The 6,351-nt window shown below is 26.7% G+C and overlaps 1 long non-coding RNA gene across 1 annotated transcript in view; it reads right to left on the minus strand.

The window, feature by feature from the left end:
* Positions 1 to 4,592: 4,592 nt before the first annotated feature.
* LOC126907834 (uncharacterized) overlaps positions 4,593 to 6,351 on the minus strand; it is an 85,950-nt gene continuing 84,191 nt past the window's right edge. Inside the window, exon 2 of the long non-coding RNA XR_007704630.1 lies at positions 4,593 to 4,759. This is a non-coding gene — a long non-coding RNA (uncharacterized LOC126907834). The remainder of the gene's footprint in view (positions 4,760 to 6,351) is intronic.

Consider the following 6,351-nt stretch of genomic DNA (forward strand, 5'->3'; position numbering starts at 1 on the left):
CCCGGTCGATCGTTTTATAAAGAAACACAAAGAAGTTTTATACCACCTCCTAGGAAAATTGATTATGCTAGCTTAGGAACACCGGAAGTAAATAAAATGACTAATGTTGAATCTAAATTAAGAATATTTTCTCCCGGTGGAATGCAAGGAAGAAGAGGATCTTTACAAAGAGATGGATTATTTAAAGGAGATTCAGTAAGCAAAAATGGCGTACGATCGTTGCCAACACCAAATAAATACAGAATTCAGTTTTAACTTAATGAAGTCAGAATTTTCAAAGTAAAAATTCACTTGCAGTTAGTTAACAAAATCACACTTTGTGTTAATTTTAAAATGTAATATAGTCAATATTGGATTTTTAGCGCAGTCTTTTAGCGTTATATGATTAACGTCGATTAAAATGATCTGTAAATTATGTCCTTTTAAACAATTTCTTAACATCAACTCAAAATTGCATTGTTGTTATTAATTGATAAAACATTTTAGAATATTAATAAAATAAATTTATATGATTTCTTCATTATCTAGTTACTTATTTAGTTGATTTAAAAATAAACAATTTGTCTACTTAAAATATACATGTTTATGTTTATTTATCCTTTAATATCCAAAATATCTAAATAAATACTAGTACTATCTTAGGGGTAATCACTTTTTAGTCATGCGAGTAAATTTTTCGTTTTTGACTTGTATATATATAGACAGCAATAAGAAAGGTACTATTAAAGTAATAAACTCGTATTTTATTAATAATCTCTGCTATTGTTATCAGGAAATTGAAAATAGATTAAACTTTGTTATATTATATACATATAACAAATACACAATAAATGAAAACGATTATAATAATTATTATTATAAGTCAATGTCATAACAACAATATAAAAACCCAGCACAGGGGGTCGCGGCACAGTGTTGACGTGGCATAGTTGGGTCAAGTATAATAATATCTGACAGTGATTAAAATCACTATAAAAAAAAACTCTTCGATGCAAATCTTAAATTGGTGATTAATTTTAGAAAATTGGTGGATTATTCCAAAAGCTACATGATCTGCTATTTCCTTATTTATATCCTGATAAGATAAAGTAGGTCGAATGTATATAAATAATACTTCTCATGAAAAAATTGTTTTGATCCATACATTTTATAAAAAGTTATAGCATTTTAAAGTAAAAAATGTAAAATATAAAATCGAGAATTTTCACACAAAAATAGCATTCGGTAGCCATTTTCTTAGTGAAGACAAAATAAAGTCCGAAATTTATTTTTGCATAATAGAGTACATTACATTAGCTTTAATTTAAGGTATATATAAAAGTGTCAGTCTTTCCGGAACATTTTCAAAATTTAAGTTGAAAAAGTTAATTTTTTGTGAAAAAGTTGTAATTTTAAATCCCCCCCTGTGGGCAGATAAAGGGTTAGATTTATACAAAATATATGCCAAATGATAGGTAAAGACATCAATCATCTATAAAAAAAAAATTTACTGATCCATACATTTTCCGAAAAGTTATAGCATTATTAAGTTAAAAATATAAAAAAGAATTATTTAAAAAAAATCGTAATTTTTTATTAACTTTGAAGTCTATTTTCACCACAAAGACAAATCCAGAGGTCAAATTTTTTTTTTCCATAATAAAGTATATTACATTACCTTTAATTTAAGATATATATAAAAGTGTTAGACTTTTCGAAACACTTTCAAAAGTTAAGTTTAAAAATTGAATTTTTTGTGAAAAAGTTTTCATTTTAAATCCCCCCCTGTGGGCAGATAAAGGGTTAAATTTATAAAAAAAATATACTAAATGATAGGTAAAGACATCAAACATCTATAAAAAAAATTATATTGATTTATTCATTTTTGAGAACGTTATGGCAGTGTTAAGTAAAACAAAATTGAAAAAATGTTGAAAATTATCGTTTTTTTAATTTGTAATTTTTTTGGAGGTTTCCTCTATTTACGGGGAAAGAGGGAAATTTTTTCAATTTTTGAGGGTAATGTCTTCGACTAGATACGATTTGTGATCTTTTGACGTATCGTTAAAAGAAATCGGTTTGGTGAGAGCTGAAAAAAAGTGGTAACAGACACAAAAAAAAAACACAGAGTAAAACCAATACCTTTTAAGCTTCGCATCGAAGCTAAAATAACTCGTTTTTTATAAATTTATCGGCCTTCAATATTTGCCGCCCCTTAAAATCAGCCATTTTAGGCAGTTGCCTAAAGGCCTGCATATAAATACGCCGCTGGTAGTCGTGTAATAGATGACTCACTCGAATTGCTCTTTGTTTGGATTTCAGATCGATTTGATTTTACACCGTTATTTAAATGTTACAACGTAACGTATTATGAGGATCATTACATTTTAATCAATATCTACCAAAACATTTAGTTTTGTCGTGTTTATGTAAACAGATCTTACACAGGCCTATTCTATTTACTTTAGATATGCGCTCGGTTACCGATAACGCGATAAAAGATGGGCACTTATGTATATTGTGCGGCTGATTATAAACAACACTTAATTACTGTAGTTATCATAGTAGTTGACTTTTCGACTATTATTTGGATGTTTTACTAAACTACTTTTTCTGTCAACAGGCGATAAATAATCATTACTGAATTGCGTTGAATCTATGGATTCCATTATTTGAAAACGTTTGACTATAAATGTTGTTAATTCCTTGACAGTTGGTACTTTATTCTTGTGTCACTTTATCTTCCACGACTTCGACGTTTCTCGATCTAGCTTTGAGCTCACTATGTGCAACAGTAAAGGACTCCAGTCTCCTGGTTTTTTCGCCTAAAGTATCTAGAGCTCTCATATTACTATTTAAGTCGTCGATTAATATACGTAATCAATCGGCAGTACTATCTTGTAACGGTTTTAATTCGACAATATTTCGGACATGTCTTTGGACTAACACCTTTTTATTATTATAACGTTCAATTAATGTAATCCAGACTGCATCATAGTTGGCGTCCGTTGTCTCAATGCATCTTATACAACTAGCTGTTTCTCCATTTGACGATTATTTGAAATAAAAGAATTTTTTAACTGGGGTTATAGTCGCACTAAAATGTACCAGGCGTCGGAACATATCAAAAAAGGCTGACCACTCTTCATTTTGCCACTAAAAGTCAGCATATTCAGTGCAGCTAGATTAATTATCGATTCCATCGAAGTAGGCTCTGTATTTTTTTTATCTATATAATCTATAAAAAAAAATTAAGAACTTAGAGTTTAATTAATGCATCAAAATTCATTTTCAACCAACAAAAAATAATAGTAATAATAGAAAAATATGTTTTCAGATACTTGTAATAAAATACATGATGAAAATTCTGAATTATTATTACAATGATGTAATAAAAAAAAATATTTATTACAAATTAATTAAAATGTATGTTTTAATTGAAAAAATTAAATTATAGTTTGGCCCTAAGTTGTTGATTTAAAGATAAGAAAATTGAACAAACATTTGAGCAAATAGTACTTTGATTGATTTCAGTGTTCATAATATATTTAATAATAAATTTAGGTACAGCTACTACTCGATTACCTCACCTTTAAAAAACCCAGCACAGGGGGGTCGCGGCACAGTGGTGACGTGGCATAGTTGGATCAAGTATAATGATATCTGACAGTGATTAAAATCACTATCAAAAATAAACGCTTCGATGCAAATCTTTAGATAGTGTTTAATTAAAAAAAATTGGTGGATTATTCCAAAAGCTTCATAAACTGCTAGTTCCTTATTAATATCCTGATTAAGATAAAGTATGTCGAATGAAAAAGGGATTATTAAAAAATAGTATTTCCCATAAAAAAATTATATTGATCAATACACTTTTCAATAAGTTATAGCATTATAAAGTTAAAAATGTAAAAAATAAAATCGAGAATTTTCACACAATAATAGCATTTGGTAGCCATTTTCACCGTGAAGACAAAATAAAGTCCGAAATTTTTTTTTTACATAATAAAGTAGATTACATTAGCTTTAATTTAATATATATATAAAAGTGTCAGACTTTCCGGAACACTTTCAAAATTTAAGTTGAAAAAGTCAATTTTTTGTGAAAAAGTTGTCATTTTGAATCCCCCCCTGTTGGCAGGTAAAAAGTCAGATTTATAAAAAAAATATACCAAATGATAGGTAAAGACATCATGCATCTACAAAAAAAAATAATTATATTGATCCATACATCTTTCAAAAAGTTATAGCATTATAAAGTTAAAAATATAAAAAAGAATTTTTTTACAAAAATCGTATTTTTTTTATTAAGTTTAATGTCTGTTTTCACCATGAAGATAAAATAAAGTCCGAAATTTTTTTTTACCATTATAAAGTATATTACATTAGCTTTAATTTAAGATATATATAAAAGTGTCAGACCTTCCGGAACACTTTCAAAAGTTACGTTGAAAAAGTTCTACTTTCTATATGCATTTTTATGTTTTGAATCCCCCCTGTATTTAGGGAAATGGTCCGATTTAAAAAAACAGTATGTCGAATGAAAGATCTATATAAATACTACTTCTCATAAAAAAATTGTAATGATTCATACATTTTTCAAAAAGTTATAGCATAATAAAGTTAAAAATGGAAAATACAAAATCGAAAATTTTCACACAAAAATAGCATTCGGTAGCCATTTTCACCATGAAGATAAGATAAAGTCCGAAATTTTTTTTTTTCATAATAAAGTATATTACATTAGCTTTAATTTAAGATATATATAAAAGTGTCAGACCTTCCGGAACATTTTCAAAAGTTAAGTTGAAAAAGTTAATTTTTTGTGAAAAAGTTGTCATTTTAAATCCCCCCTTGTGGGCAGGTTAAGGGTTAAATTTATGAAAAAAATATACCAAATGAAAGGTAATGATATTATGCATCTATATAAAAAAGAATTATATTGATATGTTTATTTTTGAAAAAGTTATGGCACTTTTAAGTAAAAAAAATTGAAAAAATTTCGAAAATTAGCGATTTTTAAATTCGTAATTTTTTTGGAGGTTCCCCCCATTTACGGGGAACGAGGGAAATTTTTTCAATTTTTGAGGGTAATGTCTTCGACTAGATACAATTTGTGATCTTTTGACGTATCATTGAAAAATATCGGTTCGGTGAGAGCTGAGAAAAAGTGGTAACAGACACAAAAAAAAAACACAGAGTAAAACCAATACCTTTTAAGCTTCGCATCGAAGCTAAAAGGCCAGTGAATCCTCTAATATTGTACCAAGGTATGAAAATAACTCAATAAGTTTTAAATAATCTTTTTTTATTACTTTGATTAAAGAAATATGAATATTCAATTATTAAATAGTTAATGGCTTTTTAAAAAAGAATAGGCCATGTTTTTATCATGTATACAATAAAATGTTAAGAAAATTTTTAAATGATGTTATGTTCATCTGACAAACGATCATTTGTTCAGTTGCCTTAGAACTATAACTAATGCAACACTGGTAGTAAATGTTGGATTCATAATCCTTGTTTTACAATAAAAATATTGATAATAAATTCTAAATTTATTTTTTTAATAGGTCGAGTGAACTTATTTTATAAGTTAACTACTTGTTAATACCAATAATAATGGCTGTTTTTGCGTGGTGGAACATAATTATAAGTATTTGTTTAATTGGTAAGATAAAACTTAAAACTACATATCTTTTATATTAATTATTTTCGTTGACACAAAATATTGATTATATTATAGTCATCAAATGTCCGTCTAGCAACCATTTTTACTTTTATAATATTTTACAATGTATTTTTTGAACTACGTAATTTCTCTGGATTATGAATATTATTAGAAAGATAACTTTAGTTTTATATAAGTCTAAAACTCTTTTAATTGAATGATCGAATATCTAATTATTTATATTATATATACTTTTTGTAAATCAAATATTTAACCATAAATATCAAATATAAAAACGACAAAAGTATTAAAAAGTATAGTAAATGTACGTTTTACCATTGTCAACGGCTAATATATGCCTTAAAGTGCATTGAAAACTTTTAAAGCCGTTAAAAATTGAGGTTAATCGTTTCGTAAATATGTTGTTTTTGTAATATACTGTAAATTCAAATTTATATAATTTTTTTATAGTTAAGTTTATCAAGTTTACTATCATATTTGATGAGAAAAAAAATGTATATAAGAGGAAAATCATTTTAAATATTTATTAATATTATAATTCATCTAATGTTATATGCTTAGAAAATATTTAAATCATATCACATTTTTTTTTGTTTTGTTATAGTACATGTACATATATTATTTTGACGCCCCAGTTCAAAACTGAGACAACTCAAAACATTTGGGTTTTGATCTCTAAG

The sequence above is a fragment of the Daktulosphaira vitifoliae genome, unplaced genomic scaffold (assembly GCF_025091365.1).
Source record: "Daktulosphaira vitifoliae isolate Bord-2020 unplaced genomic scaffold, ASM2509136v1 Scaffold_1, whole genome shotgun sequence".
NCBI lineage: Eukaryota > Metazoa > Arthropoda > Insecta > Hemiptera > Phylloxeridae > Daktulosphaira > Daktulosphaira vitifoliae.